Source organism: Marmota flaviventris, chromosome 3, assembly GCF_047511675.1.
Source record: "Marmota flaviventris isolate mMarFla1 chromosome 3, mMarFla1.hap1, whole genome shotgun sequence".
Taxonomy (NCBI): domain Eukaryota; kingdom Metazoa; phylum Chordata; class Mammalia; order Rodentia; family Sciuridae; genus Marmota; species Marmota flaviventris.
This window is the reverse complement of record NC_092500.1, coordinates 25,727,257-25,743,551: the sequence shown is the minus strand read 5'-3', so window position 1 is coordinate 25,743,551 and position 16,295 is coordinate 25,727,257. Positions and strand designations below refer to the sequence as shown.

General features: G+C 43.2%; 1 protein-coding gene across 4 annotated transcripts in view; it reads right to left on the bottom strand.

Annotated features, from left to right (window-relative positions):
* Window positions 1-16,295, bottom strand: part of Tmcc3 (transmembrane and coiled-coil domain family 3) — a 230,390-nt gene that overhangs the window by 12,149 nt on the left and 201,946 nt on the right. The window contains exon 1 of one of the 4 annotated variants that reach the window (XM_071609637.1): window positions 7,636-7,775. The exons of 2 other annotated variants lie outside the window; for them this stretch is intronic. The gene's annotated coding sequence lies outside the window, so the exon portion shown is untranslated. Of the gene's footprint in view, window positions 1-1,719; window positions 1,774-7,635; window positions 7,776-16,295 lie in introns of those variants that run through there. One more of the 4 variants, XM_071609636.1, reaches the window with a different exon arrangement.

Below are 16,295 nucleotides of genomic sequence, written 5' to 3'. Positions count from 1 at the left end.
TCAGAAGATCTAAACTAAGCATCTCAGTTCTCAAGTTGACAATCCTTTGGTTAGAATAATGCCATGATACAGGGTCTAAGAGAAACCCAATGGAAGACAAAGGAATATTTTCTTAAAATTTTTTTTTTAGTTGTAGATGAATACAATACCTTTATTTGTTTTATTTTTATGTGTTGCTGGGGATTGAACTCAGTGCCTCACGCATACTAGGCAAGTGCTCTACCACTGAGCCACAAGCCTAGCCCAGACAAAGCAATACTAAGCACAAGTTACTTTTTTTTTTTAAAAGGGACTAACAGACTGAGCAGCAAAAATTCAGCAAGGAATTAACTCAATAGACCTCAGAGTGCTTAGAACGAGCCCAATGTGGATACAGACCATTTTTAACAATGATACACACTACGTGATATATCCTGTCCAGTGCTTTGTCCCTCAGAAGGCGCCCAACAGTACAGCAGGATACAATCCCAAGCCAGCGGGTCAGGCCTCCTCCATAACTTAAAAAGCTTGTTAATGTCATTTCTTGGCTTCTCTTCCCATGTTCAATTTGCATAAATGACACTGGTTGCTTTATCTGTCAAAAGCACATCGTGCAGGAAAGGTGAAAGGAAATAAAAGCCAAATTGCTGTAAGCCTAGAAAACAGGATGTATGAAAACAGTACAGAGGAACTGTGACTTCAAATAGTCAAGGCACAGGGTGAGTGTTGGGGACAAAAAGGGTGATCTTCAAGTCCTAGAGGGGGGACCACAGGAAGCTCAAGGAGGCTGTGTACCTGTGGCTCATTAGTGGACCCAAACAGAAATGGGTCTAAACAATACAACCAAAGAAAGCAGAAAACACAAAAAATGTTCATTTGGAGCAGACGTGGTAATTAACAGTAATAGTACCGTCAGTGAACCTAGAAGTTTGATTTTACTAGAGATACCAGTTCTGATTATGCTGCTGCTTAGAAACCCTGGCTCCCTTATGCCTCTCAAATGAAATATTACAACCTGGCTACCGTATAGCTCTATCAACTTTCAGGCCTCACTTGTTTCTGAAGGATGCCAACCAAACCACCCAAAGTTCCCAGAAAGAGTGAGACTTCCTTGTGCGTACATTCCCATTGCCGGCCACTCATCTACTACTACTACTACTATTTTTTTTGTGTGTGTACCAGGGATTGAACCCAGGGGTGCTCAACCACTGAGCCACACTACCAGCCCTTTTTATTTTGAGACAAGGCCTCACTAAGTTGCTGAGGTTGGCTGTGAACTGTGATCCTCCTGCACCTCTGGGATTACAGGTGTTCACCACCGCACCCAGCCATCTATTGCTTCTTATCAACCCCTACACATGCTTTTAATTTCAAATGCCCCTTCTTCCAAGAAGCCTTTTCCAATTCCAGAAAACCTGCTTCTCCTTTCTGAGCTCCTGCTGCAGTCCTGGGCTCATCCTGAAGCACCTCTCACCTTCCTCTTATCCCTCATCTGTACTTTAACCCCCAGCAGACTGCAAGGGAGTGACCCAGGAGAGAGGGCATCAGAGCTGCACCCAGCCTGTAGCCGGCACTTCCCTCATCCACAGGAGGCTGTCAATAAATGTTTCAAGAGCTATAGTGATATCATTCTTTACTCCAAGGGGTCTACACTTGTTATAGTCAGCGTTTTTGCTGCTGAGACTAAAAGACCTGACCAGAATAATTGTGAAGTAGGAAAAAAGTTATTTAGGGGCTCACAGGTTTTCAGAGGTCTCAAGTTCATAGACATCTGGCTTCATTCCTCAGGGCTCGAGATGAGGCTGAACATCACACTGGAAGAATGTGGCAGAGGGATCCAGCTCACATGATGATCAGGAAGCAGAAAGAAAGACTCCACTTGCCAGATACAAAACATTTACTCCAAAGGCACAACCCCCAAATGACACCTCCTCCAGCAACACCCTACCTTCAGTTACTACTCAATTAATCCCATCAGGGAATTAACTCACTGATTGGGCTAAGGCTCTTATAGCCCAATCATTTTCTCCTCTAACCCTTCTTGCAGTCTCACACATGAGCTTTTTGGTGAACACCTCATGTTCAAACCTTAACAATACTGAAGTTATTTAAGATGCATGTTCACAGAATAAAATACAAGTTCTGCCCAGGTAGCCCTGACAATTCCAGGTGGAGATTTCTCCCCAATACCCAGATAATGCATTCTGTACCATTTCAAACTGATTCAACTAGAGATTTTTTTCCCCAAATATTAATGTGCAGCAAGCTATAAGAACATGAATAAGGACCTTAAACTTTAACTGAAGTACAACTTACACTCATAAAAAAGCACATGTAAATAACGCAATGAATTTTTACAATCTGAACATACTGCGTAACTGGCACCCAATTAAAGAAACACAGCAGAAGCCCTGGGTCCCCTTCAATTACAACTGTATCACCCCCACCACCAGGGTAACCATGATCCCGACCTTAAGAGGTGTACATTAGTTTGCCTGTTACATTCTAAGTTCCATGAGAACTCATTCTTGCCCTCTTGGAGCACATAGATCAGATCAGATTAAGTTGTAAAAAATTTTTGAAAAACCTGTTTGACATTCTCTTTTGGTACTAGGAATTGAACTCCGGGGTGCTCTATCACTTGAGTTACATACTCAGCCCTTTTTAAGACATTTTTTACTTTGAGACAAAATCTTACCAATTTGCTGAGGCTGACCTTGAACTTGTGATCCTCCTGCCTCAAGCCTCTCCAGTCGCTGGTATTTATGAGTGTGTATCACTGTGCCTGGCACCCTGACATTCTCTACTAAGAAATTCTCTTCTCTGTTTGGAGATATAAAGGTTTACACACATTACCTTACCAAACTGGGCAGTAAGTCACCACCTGTTCTTCCTCCTTTAATTCCCTGCTGGGCTGGTCAGCCAACTGGGTGGTCTCCACGCAATGAGCCTGGTTCTCTTACATGCTGCTATCTGGCCAGCTCCTATACACACCAGGGCTTATGCAGAGGGCCGGCTGACTTTTGCCTTACTTCAAAGTCCTAACAATGCCTGGCATGTCCTCAAGAGACAGATTGGGGGAAGCAACAACATTTAAAGTCCAAATCATCAATCTTACTGCTTGTCAGCAAGTCTCAGTTAAAAATGTTCGATGTGGGTATAAAGGTAGAACTATTTAGGAGCTGTACCTTTCAGCCTTTTATAGCTGGAGCACTGCATGGATAATTGAGGGCCAGCCATAAACATTACTGTTCAATGCTCATAAATTCCTTGAGCACAAACTGAAATTAGCGTATGTGCTTGGAAAAGCTGTGAGTTCTGCACACTTCACCTAACCTGGGCTTGGCACTGGCTCCACACCGTGCACCTGGGCTTCCGGGTCAGGACATGGGGAAGAAGAACAAAGGTTCCCAGATCACCTGGCATCAGCATGCTTGTGGACTATGTGGATCAGGAGACGTGGGTTCGTTTTGGCACTGACATTTACTAGCTATGTGTTCTTGGGTAAATCAAGTCATGTCAGTGGGCTTCTACTCCCTAATCCATAGAATAAGGAGACAGAACCAAACAAGTCAGCGTTAATACTTGTATAATTCTAGGAAATGTTAATTTAAGCTGTTTTACTATGTGACAAACTGCAACATAGTCAAGATCGCCTGCAATATAATCAAGACAGACTGCTTTGGTTTTCATTTTGCCACTACCTTTATGGGCTGTGTGACCTTGCAAAAATGACTTAACCTCTTTTTGCCTGAGTTTCTTCTTCTAAAGTTGGACATAATGATTTCTCAAAAAGAAACTGTGGGGAATAAATGAGATAATGCATGTAAAGTGCTTAAAGACCTCCCAGCATGTAGAATGATTTTAACATTTTTTTGACAATGATTTTGCTATTTTTATCCAGATTTCATTTTAAAATGTGCCTGTATGTGAAATCTTAAAGGGAAACACGCTTTGAAGTGTTAACAATAGTTACTTTTGCACCATGGGTTACAAGGTGTCATCTTTTTTTTTTTTTTTCCCCAATATGCCTTTGTATTTTCCAAATTTTAAACATAAAATGTATTACTGCTTTGGCAGAAAAGATGTTTTTAAAAAATGACAGCTAGCCTCTTTCAGCCCTCCCAGAGCTCCTGGTGTTATTACCTTGGATGAAAGGCAGACCACCAGCACACCAGGGGGGGGGGGGGGGGACACCATTGCTACTTGTAATTTCCTTCCGGCAGCAGAGACACTTCTACTGTCACTCAATGTTCTAGAACAAAGGCTGAGGAAGCCTACGTCCTGGACAGACATCAAGAGCTGACCCTGAGTCATCCAGCCACAATCCCAGCTCCTGTGCCACCCCATGTCAGCTTCCCTCCCACCGGGGAGATAGCACAACTCAGTCAGGTGCTGCCTGGAGCACACTGCTCAGGCTTCCAAAGTGGGCGTCTCCCCTCACACTCCGCACTCACCCCCACAGCCCCAGGGGGAACTCCACCATCAGGGATGCATGACCAGTGCAAACACACCACCCACAGCCCGAAGGGATGAACTGGAAGGGAGAAGTGGGGTTCCTGTGGACCCTTGTTATGGTGTGGATGTGGTTTGTCTCCTTCAAGTGCATGTCTAGAAGCCTGGTCTCCACTATGGCAGCGTGAGGTGACAGAACCTTAAGAGGTGGGGCCTCGTGGAAGTGATGAGGTCATCGGGGCTCTGCCATAGTGGATGCTTGAATGCTGCTCTCACAGCAGTGTATGGCTTCCCCAAAAGCCGGTTGTTACCTCATACCCTTGGATCCTTCTACACATGACAAGTTCCCTTTCAGCTTCTCTGTAATGTTGCAGTGCAGGCAGGAGCCTCACCAGGATGCTGATGCCATGCTTTTTGGACCCTCCAGCTCCCAGAATTATTAAATAAACCCCTTTATAAGTTACCCATCCTCAGGTGTTTTGTTATAGCAACAGAAATTGATAAAGACAGGGCTGGGGTTGTGGCTCAGTGGTGGAACACTTGCCTAGCACAGGTGAGGCACTGGGTTCAATCCTCAGCACCACATAAAAATAAAAATAAAAGTATAAGTAAACAAGAAATTTAAAGAAATAGAGATAAGACAGTCCTGAATGATATGGACTGAGGCAGGGGTCCTCTGAGGTTCTGAGGGGCACTGGCAACAAGAACATGCACAGGCACAGAAAGGTCAGAATGATGGAAGGTGACAACTGCCTGCTTAGTCCCAAGGCCATGTGATAAACCTCTGCCACTATGGCAGAGCCCCGATGACCTCATCACTTCCACGAGGCCCCACCTCTTAAGAAGGCTGAGCTTAGACATGTAAGGAAGGGTGAGGTCCTTCAAGGCTGCCAGTTCCAGGGCCACGGTGTTCCAGAGCACTAGTGGGTGCAGATTTACACAAAGCCCACGAGGAGCTCCACAACCAGTATGTAAAAGCTTTTAAAGTCTCTGTGGCCTAGGCGTCCTCATCACTATCTCATTTCAGCTGAACTTTGCTTCAGGGCTAGAGCCAAGGCTGTTCCTACAGCTGCCAGTGCCTTTTTTTTTTTTTTTTTTTTTAAGGTCTATTTCTTGCTTGTGCCAACAAGTGTGTGCTTGGCTGTAGGACCCAGTTGCGCTGGAGTTTCTGGTGCTGGAGGTGAATCAGTCACAGGATCCTAAGATTCTACTACTCAAAGAGACGCACCTGTGACTTCCTCTACACTATGCTACCCACTAACTCCCAGGGCAGTACACAGGATAGAACAGCCTAGCTCCACGCCCAGGAGTGAAAGGTCACAGTAGTGATAAGTGCAGCATCTTACTATAAGATTAAGCACTCTCTGAGGCAGGTTCTGCTATTTTACAAACAAGGAAATTAGGAACAGAGAAGTTAAGTAAGTGGCGGGGGCGCAGAGCTAGTCAATGGCACAGCAGGATGGAAATGCAAGCCATCTGTCTCCAGAGCCTCCCTAACAACAGAGTGCTTTTATGATGAATCGGACACTATGACCAAGATTGTGGATGTGTTCACACTTTCTTCACATCTGTGTTCTGAGAACACAGAGGCTTGAAAAGAATGTATATTTCTTGAAGTCCATAGACAATACACAGTTCAGCTGGAGCTCGACTGAGATTTATGACACACAAGACTGACCATGTGAAAGCCCACTCTGCAGTGTCCCCAGCATGACTGCCCAGGCTTGTGTGGACATGCTGGGCCTAAGTCAAGCACTCTGTGGGAAACCCCCTCAGGCTGGACCAGGTGTCATCATCTCTGCAATGTCCCCTGCACAGCCTATGATTGCTTCCAGAAGCTGCCCCCATCTCAGGCTTGACGGAGTCCGATAGCCTATTCTTCTTGATCCATGGTCTCAAACACTGATTTAGGCCAAATGACTATAAGGATAAAAAGCTTACTGCTTTTATTGGAACAGTGCCCAGGTATTTATAACTGCTCTGAGAATGAAACAGAAGCAAAAGGTAAAAACAAGAGAAAGGACCCAGGGAGGAAGCAAGCCATGTCTAAGGACCTATCAAGGAAGACCTGCATGTGCCTGGAGGGAGGGCAAGGCACTCTCCCTGCGCTGAGGGAAGGGGTGCCGCTCAGCACGGCCCTACAGGGGTCCTCCGTGTGGCTACAGGACAGCAGCTTCCTACTAGTTCTCTACTGGTAACATACACAGAACTCTGAAACAGCTTCCTTCTTGCTCCCCTGTGGACATGCCCAGCCAGGCAGTGAACACCTGGTTTTCCTGTTAACTTGGTATGGAGCTAACCTGTACCGAAATAACTCTGAAGGCTCACCAAGCCGCCTCTCTCATCATCTTCTGATAGAGACTTGTCTGTGTGTTCCTGTGGACACCTGCTCAGACTCCCCAGTTGCTACATTCTTTGGAAGAAGAAAACCAGGCCTTTCCCCCACCATGTGCTAGAAAGGAACAATTTTAGGGATCTTCACCTGGCATCCCAAAGGACATTTTATTAGTGTCTTGGTCAAATGTTTATTCTGATTTGTTTGGGCAAGGAACCCATTTCCTTGTAGTTCAAGTCGACAGTAGCACACGCTGAGCTTTAAGTCAGTGCACTGCGCATGGTGCGGGAACGGAGCTGTTGGTTTTACCATGAGGCTTCATTTTGTCCAGCATCCTCCCCTTCCCCTCTCGGCATCACTCACTAAGGAAACGCTGGAGCATTCCAAGGTAGAGTAATATCTGGTTCCCCTGAAATCAAGAACATCTGGAACCAGGGCGAGAGGATGTGCACCACTGACAGCCCCATCCTGTCTCTAGAGACGGTGGTGTGCAAATCCATAGTGTAAGGATGACAAGGCAGTGTTTAAGGGTCTCAAAAACAAACTCCTCAAGCATCCTCAAGCACTCACACACACTAGATACTGTAATTAGAAATAATTGTCTTCTCATTAAGCCTCTACCAGGCAACAACGATAATCTACTTTGAATTGTACGCACCGGAAAATACATATTTCTTCAAAATAGCTTATAAGTCACACTTTGAATTAATACAAACTAATCTCTCACAAAATCAGTCTGACTCGGTAAAGACTCGCTACACACTAAATACACACAGGATTAAATGAAAGGGGGAAAGGGCCAGATTTTAAAAGATCGTCCCTGGAAGCACAGCAGGGGTAGGCCATGGTAAGGAAGAACAACTGACCTTGCGCTGAGCACCAACAGCAGGTGAAGAATGGCCATGTCTCCCGGGGAGGACACTGTGGAAAAATGACCCCGTGGGGCTGTCTCCAGGAACAGCTCTGGGAACTTGGGCACCTGGAACACGGGTAGTGTGGGAGAGGGAAGCATCCTGCCGCCACTGGGCCCCCAGCTCTCCAGGCCTTCCTGAAGGGCGCCGGCTCCCTCCTGTGAGGACAGGGCGGGGTGAGTTCTGAAGAGGAAGCAGGAAGCCCACTTTTAGGACTAAACCCAGAACATATGTCCACTGAGGTTTTTGGCTCCTAACTCAGAAGGAAAGGGAGCCCCAGAGCCCTGGGTCCTACTGAACCAGCCTTGCAGGGGGGCTGCACCTTGCTCACCCACATTTGCTCATTCCCACTGGTTTCTGGTCAGTCAACAAGATGGAGAGGACAGCGAGGAAGGCAAGGTGGGAACACCATGCTCTGCTCCCGGAGAACCACCCTCATGTATTGAGGAATGGAGGTGGCTTGAAAGGGTGAGAAAAATTAGTCTCCAAGGCCCTGGGTCAGTAGGCAGAGAAAAAAGGTCAGCCCTGGGGCAGATGTGCCTACTGCCGAGGACTGTCTGTCTCCTCCTTTTCCTCTCTTACCCCAAAACACACAGGGTGGGCACTCTTGGGAGGCACATGTGCTTAATCGAGATTCTGAAGGACAGACGGCCAGCACCTGTCCTGCAGTCTTTCAGCACCTCGGACCCCGAGGAGCTCCATGCGGGGTGCTTTGTATCCTCTCAGACACTGTTAGGTTTGGATGTGAGGTGTCCCCCCCAAAGCTCATGTTAGACAATGTAGGAATGTCCAGTTAGATTATGAGAACTGTAACCTAGTCAGTGGATCAATCCATTTGGTAGATTAATAATCTGAAAGGACTACTGTGCTGGCTGGTAACAGTAGGCAAGCAGGGTGTGGCTGGAGGAAGTGGGCCACTGGGATGTACCCTTGGACTCTATCTTGTCTCTCTGGCTGTCATGACAGCTTCCCTTTTTCCAGGCCTCTCCACCATGACGTTCTGCCTCATCTTGGGCCCAGAGCAGTGTAGTTGGCCGATGGTGGACTGAGACCCCTGAAGCTAAGCCACAAATTAAAACTGTACCTCCTCTAAGTTGTTCTTGTTGGGTATTTTGGTCATAGTGATGAAGAGCTGACCGACACAGACACACACAACAGACCTGGCCATCGTGATGCTTGGAGTCTGTCTACGTACAACCACCAGAGTGAGGCTGGAGCTGCACACACCCTCCCCCATGCAGCCCCCACAGCTCCACAAGGCAGGGGTCATTAGCTCTGCTTTACAGATCTGAAAGTGGGAGGCCTCAAATAATTGTGGCTATAGCCTAAAAAGAAACAAGAGCCAAGAATTATACCAAAGTTTAGTTATCACCCTTAATTATATTCTGTTTGTCTGTTAAGTCAGCTGCCCTGAATACTTCAAGAACTTTGATATTTCTGTGTTAGCTCCTCTGCCCAGCCCAGGCTTCCAGATCTCCTTTCCAATGTACCTTTCAAAGATTTCAAAACTGTCTTTTCCAGGATGCTCATGCTGAGCTGGAATCCATGGCTTCCTTTGTGCTTTTCCCAGTTTTGCTTTTGCCCTGCAGATTGCTTATTCTATTAGGTAAGGTAAGTATTTGCATAACGTTTGCTCCCCATTACTCAGAAGCCTCTCTAAAGAGGAGAGCCTAATAAGCTACCTGTGTCCATCCCATAGGCTTTCTCAATAGGACCTCAGTGCTTGCTGAGTGAATTAGTGGTTGACAAACAGCCCACTGGGGCAGCTCCTCTTCTCTCCTGTTTACATACTCTCAGCTGTTTGCAATGAAATCAAGAATCTGCAGCTGAGGTTGTGCTCGGCTGTGCTCAGTCTGCTTTTCACAGACTGGACTGTGAACTAACTAACCGTTCATGGCTTTGATTCATGTGAGAGGTCAAATATTCAGGAACTGGGATGTCCCATAGCTCTCCTAAGCTCCAAGCAGAATAAAAGTGATCAACTGCCAAATGATAAACATTAACACAACGTACAGAATATGCAGGTGTGGTCCCTTCCTTCCTCAATGGCATTTTCCTCCCAGGTTCAACAGGATCACTACCAAGAACCCAGGTGTCTGTTACTTTAAACACATTAATATGTTTTGATTCAATCCATTATTTGTGAAGGCATAAAGAAGTCTTGTATTGAATTAACTGAAAAACTCTGAATGTATCTAATGTACCAGCAAGATTATCAAATATGCTGCAACATGGATGGACCTAGAGATCTTAATATTAAGTGAAATAAACCAGGCACAGAAAGATAAGTACCACATAATCGCACTTATTTGTGGAATTCTAAAAAAAAGCCGGGCTCATAGGTCTAGAGAGCACAGCAGTGGTTATCAGAGGCCAGGCAGAGGAGAGATGGTTTAACAGGTAAAATGTCACAGTCAGATAGGAGGGATAAGTTCTGGTGTTCTATTATATAGAGGGTGATTACAGCTAGCAATTCTATAATTCAAAATACAAGAGTTTTTTCTTCTTCTATTTTGATGGTGCCAGAGATGGAATCCTGGGCCTTGTAATCACTTGCTAGATCATCTAGAATATGGAATACATTGCATTATAGCACACAGGAACTTTTTGCTTTTTGTCTGTGCTAGGGATCAAATTTCTACTACTGAGCTATATCCCCACCCCTAGAAGAGTGGATTTTGAGTGTAATTACCACAAAGAAATAAAATGATTCAGATGGTAGACAATCTAAGTACTGTGAGTTGGTCATTACACGATTTATAAATGTAGCAACATATCACACTGTAACTCCTAAAGATGTAAAATTATTATCTGTCAATAAAAAGATTCTCAAATATTTTCTTGTTCCTTAGTGAGGTGGGGTAGAAGAAACAAAAGATAGGTAAAAAGGGGACAAAAGAAAGGACTAGGGAAATCTAACTTTAATCCAAAAGCCTTGAAAGTTCTGCTAACCTTTCCTCCTCATCAGTTGTCTCTCCCAGGCCTGTCACTCCCAAATTTCTGGGAACTATGTAAATCTTAAGAGTTGCTGAAGATTCCTGTCACCACGAGTGACAATTACCCTGTACACTATTAAACAGCCCACTAATACATGTGATTTTAGAACAGACTGGGCGAAGGAAGATACGAGATACCCTCATATCATATTTCACCAAATTCCCTTTAAAAGAGGAGCCTAAGAACACCTAAAGCATCCCTCGAGACTGGCCACATTCTCTCCTGACTGTGTTTCTGTCTTCCTAAATAAATCTGTGTCCAATGCATCCTTAAATTTTTCTGCAATGAATTTTTCTCAAGAACCTGACTCATCCTGAGTTTCCAGGACCCTCTCTGGGAACTCTTCTTACCTCCTGCAGTGACATTAGGAAATCACAGTTCAATATAACATGAACTGAAAAATACAGGTATCCCAGGGCTGGAGGTGTAGCTCTGGTAGAGTGCATGCATCCATCAGCCCTGGGTTTAATCTCCAGCACAGCTCCCCCACAACAAAACAGTTTTCTGTTATAAAGCAATGTACTCCAAATTCTAGATGAGAACCACAGTAAGAAACACACATTTATAGTGTGTACATGTGTGTGTGTATACACACACATATGTGCACACATACACATGTAATTGAACCACAAGTTTTATAAAATAATACTTTACTATATTATGTGTGTCCTTTTATCTTTCAAACTAAGATGGAAATGACTTGTTTATTGGAAAAGGACAGACCTTAAGAAAAATGACACAAGAGAAAACAGGATCTGGGCAAGATAGTTCAAATTTATTAAAAATATGGCTAGGGATGTGGCTCAGTGGTAGAACACTTGCCCAGCATGTGCAAGGCCCTGGGTTCAGTCCCCAACACCACAGAAGATAATAAATAACAAATAAAAGGACTTACTAGTCAGTAAGGACTTTATCTATAAGCATCAAATAGCTTTCTAAATGTTTCACATACATTATATTTTATTTTCCCTTTCAAGAACCTGAGATTAGCATTATTACTCGCATTTTATGGATGGGAAAAGTAAGCGGCTTGTCTGGAATTATCAAGCTGATAAGTGGCAGAGTTGGGATTCCAGGCTGGGTCTACCTGGCTCCAGGAATATCCTCCCTTTTATTGAGAGTCTACTGCATATGCCAAACCATGGACTAGACACAGGTCATCAGACTTTTCTGCTTTAGGCAGTCTTGGTGCCACGAGGCAATTACTGGAGACGTTTTCAATATGACATTGATAATAAGAGAAGAAACAAGCTTAAATCTCAGGATATCTTGCATAATGAAAAATGTAGGTTGCTTCTGTTTTAACCACTAATAATGATTCTCAGTGCCAAACTGTACATAAACTCCCTCCACTGGCTCAAATCCTAGCAGGTTCTGCAGTCACCAAATGCTCTGCTATCAAGATGCAGGTAAGAGGAGACTTCCTTCTCTCAGAGTCAGATTAAAGGCACCAGAGATTCATGTTTTAGGCAGACAGGTGTGCTATAGAAACACACTGTTTTGTAGTCTGGGAGAAAAGAAGTAAAAGGAACTTTGGATTGTAATTTTTAAGATAAAACACGAATCACAACCTGACGTAGAACCCAAGTCTATTTTTAGGCTGACTATTTCCAAAACAGAAGGAAGAGCCTGCCAGGGCCCAGTTACAACTCACTACAGTAACCAGGCAGCTCAGATTTCTCAGGCTTCCACAGCCCTCTACACTACACAGAGTCAACTCCCTGGCGGGAGCATAACTTAGTGGCTAAGGGGCAAGAGTTCAGAGCCAGACTGCCTGGGTTCAAATTCCAGCTCTTCCATGTTCTTGTATCTCCTTGGGGAAGCTATTTCCTCTATGCCTTAATTTCCTCATCTGTAAAATGAGGACAGCTTTCAGTACTTCACAGGGTGACTGGGAGGACTATGTGAGCTGGTACTGGTGCAGTGCTTGGAACTGGGCCTTGTACAGAGTACGAGCTGTTAGTGATGGCTATCACTTATTAAATCTCACACACCCCAAGTAAGTGGAACTTGAGGACAGTCCAGAGTCGAGAGCAAAGATGCTGCTGCCCCATGACCTGAGCGCCTCCAGCAGGAGCTCATCTCCACTGCCCCAACATTCATGGAACTTGCCTGTATGCCTCTTGCAGCAGAAAGGGGTGGGGGTGTGGAGAATGACAAACAGGTCTCAGACTCACAGCAGGAGATCCCTTAGGATCAAGTTTCAATCAAACCTGATCAGTAACTTAAAAATTATTTTCTGGGGCTAGGGATTGAACCCAAGGCCTTGTGCAGGCTAGGCAAGCACTCCCCAGCTGAGCTACATCCTCAGCTCCAAACAGTAAATATAGTTTTTATTTACTTACTTTTTATTTTTTGTTGTACTGGGGATTGAGCCCAAGGCCTTGTACATGCTGGGCAAGCACTCTATTACTGAGCTACATCCATAGCCCACTATAGATAAGTTTTAAAAGAGGCCCTCATACCCAAAAACCTAAGACAGTGCTTTACAGAAACTAATATTTGACTGATTGAATCTTTTAAAAAGGTTTAGTACCTCAAAAGACTAAAATTGAAATCTCAGTATCTGGCCCTTAACCTTTTTAAGGAGGTGTCATTAGTCTATACTGATATTTTCAGTAAACCTTAGACCTGGATTAAGACTCTAGACAGATGGCTAACACTTTGTATGGCCAAGACAAAGTAGAACAAGGGGACACTGGATTAGAAAAACTTATCTAATGATCATACCTTGCTGCTTCCTCTAAAAAGCCTGACTACTTCTTGAGAGTATCAGTATTATGGCACAGAAGTCTGAATTTACAGATAATGTGTGGGGTTTTGGACTCGGTTACTCTTACTTTCACGATCTTACGTATCAATGGCCTGTCCCAGGCTCTCTTCATCCCTTATTAAAAACTACCACTAAATTCTATTGTCTCTGTCCAGTAGTTTCTCTCCAGACTGACCTTCCCTCCCTCTCCTCAGGCCTCCCCAGCTCAATCCAGACCCTCATTTCCTGTCTCCTACACAAAGAGCAGAGAATCTAACCAGGTTTCATCACTTTCAGCATTTCCTTCCTTCAATCCATCCACAGAAAGTCATTACCCTAATCTAAGCTGCTTTGATGTTCAATGGTTCTTCCTTCAGTAAAGGAACTGGGCTTCTTCTCCAGCTGGTACTAACGTCCTACATGGTTTCTCAACTGCCCAATGTCTTTTTCCTTCCTTCTCCACCCACCAGATGGCCCTTAGCATTTTAGTACAGCAGACATTAAAAACAAACAAACAAACAACCTCAATTTTTAACACTATCCCTTTCTGGACACAGGATTTCCACGGCCTCTTATCCAAATCCCACTTTTCCTCCAAACCCTCTCCCATGAGGCCTTTCTCAAGGACTCCTTCCTCACCCATTTTGGATCTTATTTGTACTGTTAAGTCGGTTCCTGCTTGTTTGATCACACTTGTTGCTGAAAGCATTACTTTTTAAAGTGCCACACAACATTAAGCACAGAACTGGCAGTTGTCACTGAGTAGCACTTACCCACTAACCAGTTTCTTTATGATTATATATATATATATATATATATAGAGAGAGAGAGAGAGAGAGAGAGAGAGAGAGAGCGCAATATGTTGCAAATTCTGGATGACGCCCACAGCAAGAAATACATATTTATCAATGTATACATACATATATGTGCACAAATACTGGAAATTGAAATGAAATTTTATAAAGTAGTACTTTGCTACATGCAATGTGTATGTATTTTTTAAATACATTTTTTGGACAACAGTATATAAGGAAATTAATTTGTTAGAAAATTTTATTATGTAGAAAAATTCCTTATTTGCAGATACATATCAGAAGCAAAGTACCCTGGTGTTTGTATATAACTAACTTTGAAAGAGACTACACACACATAACGCAGACCAAATATGAAAATTTGCATTGTTGAATATGGATAAGTAGATGGGCATCTGCTGTGCTGTTCCTTCTATTTTTGTATATGAAAACAAAATGATACCTGTTACTTATTAAACTTACTTCATGACCAATGAATGAATTTCAATTCTATTTGAAAAATACTGTTTTATAATTAGGAAAAGGATAAGCCACTATTTCTATGTTTGCTAACTGTATTTAAAGAACTTTAAGATTCTGAAGAACGTTCTCTGGTTACTCCCTGGGCAGTGGGTCAAAGAAAGGCTTAATTTTCTATTGCTTTGAGTCCACTAAGCTTCCCTTCAAAAGTCTTCCTATAAAGGTTTCTATGACCTACTACCACCTTAGTAGAAAGGTCTAAGATTAAGGACTAGTTTTTTACTTGCAAACATCACAGAATCAGAATTTACTCCCAGACTCACCATCCTAAGAAAAATCCTTGTGGTTTTCATCAGGACCACATCTGGGAACACCAAAAGTTCATGACAATGCCTAGAAACTAAAAATGCTCTAATAAACACTGTACTTGTGAAACTTGCCCCCTTCCTTCTTCAATAATTGGTCTTAATACTAAGTTCTATGAACAGAATCAGTTACATCTCATGAACTAACGCAAAGTGGGAAGTGTTCCAGATAACTTGAATTTTTAAGTCTTGCTGATCACTAATTTCTCAATTTCTAAATGCCCAAGACTGTGTTCCTGTTGATCAGGGTCATCCACAGGATCAAGTTTAAGTTGTGACACAGAAGTGTCCTCAGGAAGATAACCAAGCCAGATCAACCAGGGGACCTCCATTTGCGTTAACTCTCCAGAACCTAGGTCCCTCATTTGGGAAAACAAGGTGGCTGAACCTGTGACCTACACAGCCTTCACGGTTCTCATACTCAATAATCCTGTTATTGCTGGGTCTGTAAAGCCGGCAGCCCTCACACAAAATGCCAATGATCTTATTAATGAACTAAATTACTAGCACATATAAACTGACACATATTGACTATTTACCCTTCCTTCTAAAGAATCTTACCAAAATGAAAACTATGCAAATAGTAGTTAAAAATCAGCAGCAGCAAGTAAAAGGAACAACAAACACAACACAGATGCACATTATGTGTATAATACCTAAAAAAAAAGGAACCACACACAAGAATGTACACAAAAAATGTAGGATCATGGTAATTCAGCAGAGAACAGTGGTTACCCTTGCAGGGTAGCGAGAACAATTCACCAGAAGGTGGCACCAGGGAGCACTGGGCACTGACAACATGGATGCAGGTGGTAGTCACCCAGTGCCTACAACGGTGAGAGGTATGTAATTTTCTACAAGTTACATCTGAAAAAAGTTAAATATAAAATGAAAAAGACTTACATAATGAAAGTGTAAGAGATGTCAAAATTATTACCTCATAGTACCTATAACATTGCAGGTGCTCAATAAAAAAATTAAAATATAATTCAATTCTTCAGGAAAGGATTTGGATTTCATTAGTCTGTCATTTTGCTAATTTTTTTCAGCTCTTTAACATTTTTAGTTTCCAAAACATTCATGACACTACCTCATAAATATTTGTTTTTAGTAACAGAACACAAAAGAACAAATTGAAAGAAAATGGAAATCTGTATATTAGCGAGCTACTGATATCTATGGTGTAATTCAATACATAAGATTTAGACACAAAAATATTTAATTTTAAAT